The sequence below is a fragment of the Silurus aristotelis genome (assembly GCF_946808225.1).
Source record: "Silurus aristotelis genome assembly, chromosome: 15".
In the NCBI taxonomy this organism is placed as follows: domain Eukaryota; kingdom Metazoa; phylum Chordata; class Actinopteri; order Siluriformes; family Siluridae; genus Silurus; species Silurus aristotelis.
In genome coordinates this window covers 3376417-3386416 of record NC_139588.1, presented here as the reverse complement: position 1 = coordinate 3386416, position 10000 = coordinate 3376417, and the positions used below count along the sequence as shown (strand labels likewise).

General features: G+C 40.2%; 1 protein-coding gene and 2 long non-coding RNA genes across 27 annotated transcripts in view; 1 reads left to right on the top strand and 2 right to left on the bottom strand.

Moving 5' to 3' along the window:
• LOC310738044 (uncharacterized protein) overlaps positions 1–10000 on the bottom strand; it is a 387632-nt gene that overhangs the window by 180137 nt on the left and 197495 nt on the right. The window lies entirely within an intron of this gene.
• LOC310738328 lies at positions 4035–7192 on the top strand. Its single transcript, XR_014537045.1, has 2 exons — positions 4035–4319; positions 4531–7192. It is a non-coding gene; the product is annotated as an uncharacterized lncRNA (long non-coding RNA).
• Positions 5008–10000, bottom strand: part of LOC310738298 — a 6022-nt gene continuing 1029 nt past the window's right edge. Inside the window, exon 2 of the long non-coding RNA XR_014537015.1 lies at positions 5008–10000. This exon is cut by the window's right edge and continues 10 nt beyond it. This is a non-coding gene — a long non-coding RNA (uncharacterized lncRNA).

Here is a 10000-nt window from a genome sequence, read left to right as displayed (position 1 = left end):
GTAGCATCATGCTTTGGGGGTGTTTTTCTGCACATGGGACAGGGCGACTGCACTGTATTAAGGAGAGGATGACCGGGGCCATGTATTGCGAGATTTTTGCGACCTTCCCTTAGTTAGAGCATTGAAGATGGGTCGAGGCTGGGTCTTCCAACATGACAATGACCCGAAGCACACAGCCAGGATAACCAAGGAGTGGCTCTGTAAGAAGCATATCAAGGTTCTGGCGTGGCCTAGCCAGTCTCCAGACCTAAACCCAATAGAGAATCTTTGGAGGGAGCTCAAACTCCGTGTTTCTCAGCGACAGGCCAGAAATCTGACTGATCTAGAGAAGATCTGTGTGGAGGAGTGGGCCAAAATCCCTCCTGCAGTGTGTGCAAACCTGGTGAAAAACTACAGGAAACGTTTGACCTCTGTAATTACAAACAAACAAATATTAACATTGACTTTCTCAGGTGTTTAAATACTTATTTGCAGCTGTATCATACAAATAAATAGTAAAAAAATCATATATTGTGATTTCTGTATTTTTTTTTTTTTAGATTATGTCTCTCACAGTGGACATGCACCTACGATGACAATTTCAGACCCCTGCATGATTTTTAAGTGGAAGAACTTGCAAAATAGCAGGGTGTTCAAATACTTATTTTCTTCACTGTATATATATACAGTGAGAAAAATAAGTATTTGAACACCCTACTATTTTGCAAGTTCTCCCACTTAGAAATCATGGAGGGGTCTGAAATTGTCATCGTAGGTGCATGTCCACTGTGAGAGACATAATCTAAAAAAAAAATTCAGAAATCACAATATATGATTTTTTAACTATTTATTTGTATGATACAGCTGCAAATAAGTATTTGAACACCTGAGAAAGTCAATGTTAATATTTGGTACAGTAGCCTTTGTTTGCAATTACAGAGGTCAAACGTTTCCTGTAGTTTTTTTACCAGGTTTACAAACACTGCAGGAGGGATTTTGGCCCACTCCTCCACACAGATCTTCTCTAGATCAGTCAGGTTTCTGGCCTGACACTGGGAAACACGGACTTTAAGCTCCCTCCAAAGATTCTCTATTGGGTTTAGGTCTGGAGACTGGCTAGGCCACGCCAGAACCTTGATATGCTTCTTACAGAGCCACTCCTTGGTTATCCTGGCTGTGTGCTTCAGGTCATTGTCATGTTGGAAGACCCAGCCTCGACCCATCTTCAATGCTCTAACTGAGGAAAGGAGGTTGTTCCCCAAAATCTCGCAATACATGGCCCCTGTCATTCTTTCCTTAATACAGTGCAGTCGCCCTGTCCCATGTGCAGAAAAACACCCCCAAAGCATAATGCTACCACCCCCATGCTTCACAGTAGGGATGGTGTTCTTGGGATGGTACTCATCATTTTTCTTCCTTCAAACATGTTTAGTGGAATTATGACCCAAAAGTTCTATTTTGGTCTCATCTGACCACATGACTTTCTCCCATGACTCCTCTGGATCATCCAAATGGTCATTGGCAAACTTAAGACGTGCCTGTACATGTGCTGGTTTAAACAGGGGAACCTTCCGTGCCATGCATGATTTCAAACCATGACGTCTTAGTGTATTACCAACAGTAACCTTGGAAACGGTGGTCCCAGCTCTTTTCAGGCCGTTGACCAGCGCCTCCCGTGTAGTTCTGGGCTGATTTCTCATCTTCCTTAGGATCATTGAGACCCCACGAGGTGAGATCTTGCATGAAGCCCCAGTCCGAGGGAGATTGACAGTCATGTTTAGCTTCTTCCATTTTTTAATGATTGCTTCAACAGTGGACCTTTTTTCACCAAGCTGCTTGGCAATTTCCCCGTAGCCCTTTCCAGCCTTGTGGAGGTGTACAATTTTGTCCCTAGTGTCTTTGGACAGCTCTTTGGTCTTGGCCATGTTAGTAGTTGGATTCTTACTGATTGTATGGGGTGGACAGGTGTCTTTATGCAGCTAACTACCTCAAACAGGTGCATCTAATTTAGGATAATAAATGTAGTGGAAGTGGACATTTTAAAGGCAGACTAACAGGTCTTTGAGGGTCAGAATTCTAGCTGATAGACAGGTGTTCAAATACTTATTTGCAGCTGTATCATACAAATAAATAGTTTAAAAATCATATATTGTGATTTCTGGATTTTTTTTTTTTAGATTATGTCTCTCACAGTGGACATGCACCTACGATGACAATTTCAGACCCCTCCATGATTTCTAAGTGGGAGAACTTGCAAAATAGCAGGGTGTTCAAATACTTATTTTCCTCACTGTATATATATATATATATATATATATATATATATATATATATATATATATATATATATATATATATATATATATATACAGTATTGTTCAATATTATAGCAGTACAATGTGACTAACCAGAATAATCCAGGTTTTTAGTATATTTTTTATTGCTACGTGACAAACAAGTTACCAGTAGGTGCAGTAGATTCTCAGAAAACAAACAAGACCCAGCATTCATGATATGCACGCTGGTAAGGCTGTGCAATTGGGCAATTAGTTGAAAGGGGCGTGTTAAAAAAATAGCAGTGTATGCCGTTGACTGTACAAACTCAAAACTATTTTGTACAAACATTTTTGTTTCTAGGATTTAGCAATCCTGTGAATCACTAAACTAATATTTATTTGTATGACCACAGTTTTTTTCACATCTGTGTGGCATGGACTCAACCAACTTGTGGCACCTCTCAGCTGTTATTCCACTCCATGATTCTTTAAGAACATTCCACAATTAATTTACATTTCTTGGTTTTGCTTCAGAAACAGCATTTTTGATATCACCCCACAAGTTCTCGATTGGATTAAGGTCCGGGGATTGGGCTGGCCACTCCATAACATTAATTTTGTTGGTTTGGAACCAAGACTTTGCTCGTTTACTAGTGTGTTTGGGGTCATTGTCTTGTTGAGACAACCATTTCAAGGGCATGTCCTCTTCAGCATAAGGCAACATGACCTCTTCAAGTATTTTGACATATGCAAACTGATTCATGATCCCTGGTATGCGATAAATAGGCCCAACACCATAGTAGGAGAAACATGCCCATATCATGATGCTTGCACCACCATGCTTCACTGTCTTCACTGTGTAGTGTGGCTTGAATTCAGAGTTTGGGGGTCGTCTCACAAACTGTCTGTGGCCCTTGGACCCAAAAAGAACAATTTTACTCTCATCAGTCCACAAAATGTTCCTCCATTTCTCTTTAGGCTAGTTGATGTGTTCTTTGGCAAATTGTAACCTCTTCTGCACATGCCTTTTTTTTAACAGAGGGACTTTGCGGGGGATTCTTGAAAATAGATTAGCTTCACACGGACGTCTTCTAACTGTCACAGTACTTACAGGTAACTCCAGACTGTCTTTCATCATCCTGGAGCTGATCATTGGCTGAGCCTTTGCCATTCTGGTGATTCTTCGATCCATTTTGATGGTTGTCTTCCATTTTCTTGCTCTCTTCCGTTTTCTTGCTCTCCATTTTAAGGCATTGGAGATCATTTTAGCTGAACAGCCTATAATTTTTTGCACCTCTTTATAGGTTTTCCCCTCTCCAATCAACTTTTTAATCAAAGTACGCTGTTCTTCTGAACAATGTCTTGAACGACCCATTTTCCTCAGGCTTTCAAATGCATGTTCAACAAGTGCTGGCTTCATCCTTAAATAGGGGCCACCTGATTCACACCTGTTTTTTCACAAAATTGATGACCTCAATGATTGAATGCCACACTGCTATTTTTTTTAACACACCCCTTTCAACTAATTGCCCAATTGCACAGCCTTACGAGCGTGCATATCATGAATGCTGGGTCTTGTTTGTTTTCTGAGAATCTACTATAAAAAAATATACTAAAAACCTGGATTATTCTGGTTAGTCACATTGTACTGCTATTATTTTGAACAATACTATATATATATATATATATATATATATATATATATATATATATATATATATATATATATATATATATATATATACACACACACACACACACACACACACACACATATATACACATATATACACACACACACACACACACACACACACACAGTGGAACCCGGTTATGTCGCCGGCCTAGGGGACGCCAAAAAGCTTTGAGACATGATGAAGACAAATGAAAACCAATATGGCGGCAATATATTAACGAGCTTGAAATGTATTTATGTACATGATGTGCGTTATTAAATGAGAATGTGCATGCACGTGTTTTTGGAGGTTTTTTTACACAACAGCGTTGCCGCGATTTGTTTGATTGGTCGTGCGGATCGAGATAACCTGTAATGCGGATAAGGAGGTGGAAGCTGAAGTAATTGCAAACAAAGTTTATTGAGAATACTCAGGAGATAATCCACCAATACTTGTAGCGAAGCAGTAATATCCAGTGGTGCGCTCCGGGAGCGCGGTTTACGAAGTTCTGTGAAAGCAGAGACAGTTCGTGTAGAGAATCCACGGATCCGCGCTATGGAAAGCGCAGCGCTGGGCAGCAACGGATAAACGTGGTGTAGACAGCAGAAGGCGGAGTCCGAGAAGAAGGGTACGTAGCGGGATACGTATACGCGATTACACAGACCGACATGAACCAACACATACGATCATGCACAAACAATAAAGGACCGCGAGTGTGTGGAGGTGAGGGGCTTAACTAGGAGATGGGATGAGTGAGTGAATGAGAGTCAGGTGTGTGTGATCAGCATGACTGCAAGAAGAGCGCACGGGAGAAGACGCAGGGTGCTTCGGGGAATGCCGCCGCCGAAGGGGGAATGGCAGGGGGATTCCTGACATAACCGACGTTAAGTGGAAAATTTGCCCCCCTTGTGCTCGAGATATTAGGGTTCGGCGACATAACAAAATCGACATAACCGATTAAAAAATGCTAAGACAAAGCGGGAATTTGGCGGTTCCACTTCAAAAACGTCGACTTAATAGGGTTGGCGAGTTAACCGAGTTCGAGAAAAGTGGGTTCCACTGTGTATATATATATATTTTTATTTTTTTATTTATTTTTTTTTTTTTTTAGAACATTCATATAGCACAGCAAAAACAGTCAAACAATTCCTAACTTTTGCAATGCTAGTGAAAAAAGAAAAACAATAAATAAAACCAATAATAGTAAAATAAAATAAAATCACATGCCAAAATTTAAAATATTATTTAAAAACACCGATATAATCGAGGTTTGGTGTCCAAACTTGATGAGTAACACAGGTCAAGAACTCTGAGGTAATCATTTCTCTAATAATCTTGTACCATCCTCTCAGAGACGGGGGTTTGTCATTGACCCAGGTTAATAAAATTTGTTCTGCAGGTGTCTGACTGGGAGACCCAAAATCAAAAACCACAGGTCCATCTGTAGCTCCAGTCCAAACATACGGCTCATAAAAACAACAACTTCTGACCAATAAGTTCTAACTACAGGACAATTCCATAATAAGTGGGTGTAGTCTCCCATTTCCACCTTACATTTAACACATACTGCTGAATTATTTGAGTCAAACTTGCTTGTAAGAAGTGGTGTAATATGCAATCTCTGCACAATCCTGAGCTGAATAGCTTTGGCCCTATTGCAAATACAGATCTTATTTGTCTGACTCCAGATCAGTTCCCATTCCTCCTCTGTGATGGTCAATTGTAACTCCCTCTCCCATAGTCTTTTAAGCTCCTTGGTGTTCACCACCTCGTTTAAACAGAGGGCGCTATAAAAATAAATGATCTGCTTACATGATGGGGGGTTCAGCAAACACTTCTCCATAACTGACATGGAGGAATTGGTGACCAGAGTAGTATTTTTAAAGATATAATCCCTAATGTAAAGAAATCTAAAAAATGAAACCTGGGCAGTTTATATTTTATCACCAAATCTTCAAAAGACATTAAAGAACTACCAGTAAACAAATCACAGAGTCTGCATATCCCATAAATGTTCCAAGCTTTAAAACCAGAGTCTGACAGACTTGGTGCAAACTCTGGGTTATTGTAAATGGGAGTTAGAGAAGAAGACCATTCAGCCCTGCCCTCTATCCTACGTATAATAGACCAGGCTTTCCACATATTCCATACAATTCTGTTACCACATAATGACTTAACTGCTTTGAAGCCTCTACAAATAATAAATTCTTTAGAGGGCAAGACGACTGAGAGAACTCCAAGTCAAGCTAAATAGACCCAGGGTCCTCTTTAAACCATTCAGTCATAAATCTTAGCTGGCAGGCCAACTGATATTCTCTCACATTTGGCAAATCCAAGCCCCCGAGGAACTGGAAAGCTGTAAGTTAGAGTGTTTTAGTCTGGGCTTCCGCCTATTCCATATAAATGAACTAAGCCATCTGTTCAATTCCTTTATTGGGCAATAGGAACGGTATCATCTGTAGTGGATAAAGAAGCCTGGGCATTACATTCATCTTTACCACTGCAATCCTCCCAAGCCAGGAGAGAGGAAGATCAGAAGACCAGAAGATTTATTAGATTGTAGCCACTAAGGCTTCTTCCTTTAAAATGGAGGCATTTAAGACCATTCTTTGTTCATCCGATATACGTGGGAGTGTTAACCTATCAAAAAACTTTTCATAGCCATATCATGTTGAGGAGAATATTCAGACTGATATAAATCTGAGAAAAACTGCTTAAATGTAGAATTTATAACCCCAGAATCAAGTGATTGTTCTTCTGTTAAATCCCTAATAGAGGTAATGAATTGTTGACCACATTTATTGTTCAATAAATAAAACAAATACTTATTAGGTTTATTGCCATGTTCATACAATCTTTGCTTTGAAAATACTATTTTAGTGTTAGCCTGCTGCAATAACGAGTCTAAGGAGGCACGTATTTTTTTTTTAATTAACAGAAGAAGGATCATCTACAAGATCATTGGTAGCCATTTGGAATTTTTATTCCAGGCCTTCCTGCTTCATTATTTGTTTCTGTTATTTTGTAATAGAATAGGATATAGCCAATCCTCTGATGTAGGCTTTACAAGTCTCCCACAACAGGGACGAATCATCAAATGACCTCGAATTAACTGTCCAAAAAATCTTAAATTCAGAACTAAGATGTGAAATAAATGTCTTCCCAATAACATGTCCAGTATTACCATAGAATGATCAGAAACAACAGTATTACTTATAGTACAATGGGAGATATGTTGCAAAATTGCACTAGGAACAAAAATAGAATCAATCCTAGAACACCATTTATGAGGAGGAGAGTAAAATGTAAATTCTGTGTGCAGTGGGTTAAGAGTACACCAGACATCACTGTAGCCCAACTCTTCACACAAAGCAGATAAAGTTTTAGATTGCTTAGAGGGAGGGCAATTCCTAGAAGGAAGTCTATCCAATAAAAGATTCAACAAACAGTTAAAGTCCCCACTATAATCACTGTGCCGGACGCAATGTCCAACAGATCCGAAAAAGCATTAGTAAGAAGCTCAGGAGCAAAACCCGGCAGGAGATACACATTCAAAAGGGTCATCTCCTCTCCATTCACTAACCCCCTAACAACAACATAACAGCCTTGCATACCCTTAACACTATTCAATATCTTAAAATGTACATTTCTATTCACCAGGATAGCGACCCCCTACTGCTAGTTGTAAAGGAAGGGAAATACATTTGACCATTCCACTTATGTTTAAGATTAGAGCGCCCCCTGTCATTCAGATGGGTCTCCTGCAACAGGGCCAAATAAACCCGCTCTTTACTTATCCAATCGAAGACCTTCTGGATTTTAAGTTTACCATGCAAACCCCTTACATTCCATGTAGAAACTCTTACATGTTTATTAACCGTCTACACACGGTATATTCTGATACAATGAGGGCACAAAGAAGCGACTGGAGATAAACTGAAGCCTTCCATTCATCCAGTCTTCTGCAAAAAGGGAAAAGGGAGCATATTCCCTTCTCATAAAGGGAACTCAAGTCCCAAAGAACCTTCCTTTCTGTTCAGAAAATCCCAAACAGAACACTTTCAAACACAACTTTACTCCAGAAGTAATCAAGCTTACCAACATCGTCCACACCGCTCAGCCACAACTATAATTTTTCACTCTGATTTGCGTTCTTCCCTTATTACTTAGAGTCTCCTATCCGGCGCTAATCCAGGCACCACAAGGCGTAGTTTAAACAGCACCCCCAGTTAAGAATCAGACACGGAGTTGACCGGAGGAGAACTGTCATTTGCAGCAGGTCATCCATGCTGCTCCTTCTGAGTAATAAACTCTAAGACCGCTGCAGGTGTGCACAGAACCTTGGTGGTGTTCCCAATGGTTACTCGCAGCTTAGCTGAGGTAAAACATTGCATAGCGAGCTCCAATCTCCTGCAAGTGCTGTTTAGCTGAATTAAATTCCCTGCGCTTATAGAGCACAGCGACGGAAAATATCTTGATAGAAAGACACCTTACTGTTCTCAAACTGCAGATTTCCATCCATAAACAACTTTCTACTTGCATGGAGAATCCTCTGTTTGTTTTTGAAGTTATGCATGCACACCACCAACGGTCTGGGTCTCTCCTGGACACCTGGTCTGGAAGCTAGAGTGCGCTGAGCATTTTCAATCTTGATGTAGCCACCTTTAATCTGCAAATGAAGAAACTCTGGAATCCATTTTTGTAGAAATGACACCGTGTTAGAACCTTCTGCCCCCTCCAGTAAGCCGAGAATGTGAACATGTTTGCGTCATCCTCTGTTCTCTAAATCATCTACGTGATCAGTGAGTAATGCAGCTCGACTTTCAAGGGCCAAAACACGGGCCTGTAACCTCTCTGCTAACTCCTCCCCCAAGGCGATCCTTCGTTCCGCCTCATCCAGGTGAGTCTTGCAGTTCTCCAATTGTTGAGAATGAATATGTACAATCTCAGCTAGAGGGTCAAGTTTGGTGTTTATTGTTTTCAAAATCGTCTCGGTCATGTGTTGAAGCACCTTCGTCATGGCCGGACTTAACTCAAGATCACCACTAGCCTCACCCTCACAAAGTTCGGGTAAATCATCCCACGCGGTCGGGGAACAGTCCTTCTTCTCACTTTTTTGTGCACCACGGGGCATTTTTTAAAAAGATTGTGGCCAAAAGGTTTCCAAAGACATAATACTACAATCACATGACCAAAACTGCAGTGTTTCAAATAAATTAAAAATATTGATGTAATTAGCTGATTGGTGCTGGAACTAAAGGAAACCGCTGCTACTTCCTGTCCGCCATCTTGCACCCCCCATCTCTGTTTCTTATTAAAATTTCTCCATATGTCACAGAGATCATGGGCCACCAACTCCCACAGGCTTTTATGGGAAGCTACATGAGGTTCTGTATGGTTTCTGTCCATATTTTCTGCTGTACAATTAAAACCTCCTCCCAAAACTAAAAACTCTGCAGTGCTGCAGATTAAAATAACATTATTGTGTTAGTGTAAAAACTTAATTCTCTCCACTGCACTGGTGTCCACACAGATAAAAACGAAAACCTTATTCTCATAAAAAACATTCACTTTTAAAAGCCTCCTGCTTAAAATTTCTTCGATAGTGTAAGAAACAAGAATAAAATTACGAGTAAAAAGCAGGGCAACACCACCACTAAGTGACGTGTTATGGCTTAAAATCACCAATCTGTCCAACTCCTTCACCCAGTCAGCAGCATTACTAACATCACTGTGGGTTTCCTGCAACATGACCACATCAACACGCTTCTGTTTAATGAGCTCATACAGCTTCGCTCTCTTTACGTGTTCTCTTGTTAAAACTCACAATCTGGATTCCTTCCATTCAAATAAAATATAGATAAAAACACACAGATGGTAAAAAAACACTTCAAAGTAAAACCCACCACACACTTCATCAATCCTCGTCAGAGTTCTCCCTATTAACCTTCGTTTTCAGCTTCTTTAGCCGGAATATTTCTTGCTCAGTGAAGGAACCCTCTCTTCTCAAATGCTTGACATCGTAAACAAATTGTTTACGGTTTGGGAAAAACTCTTTAACTGAAATAT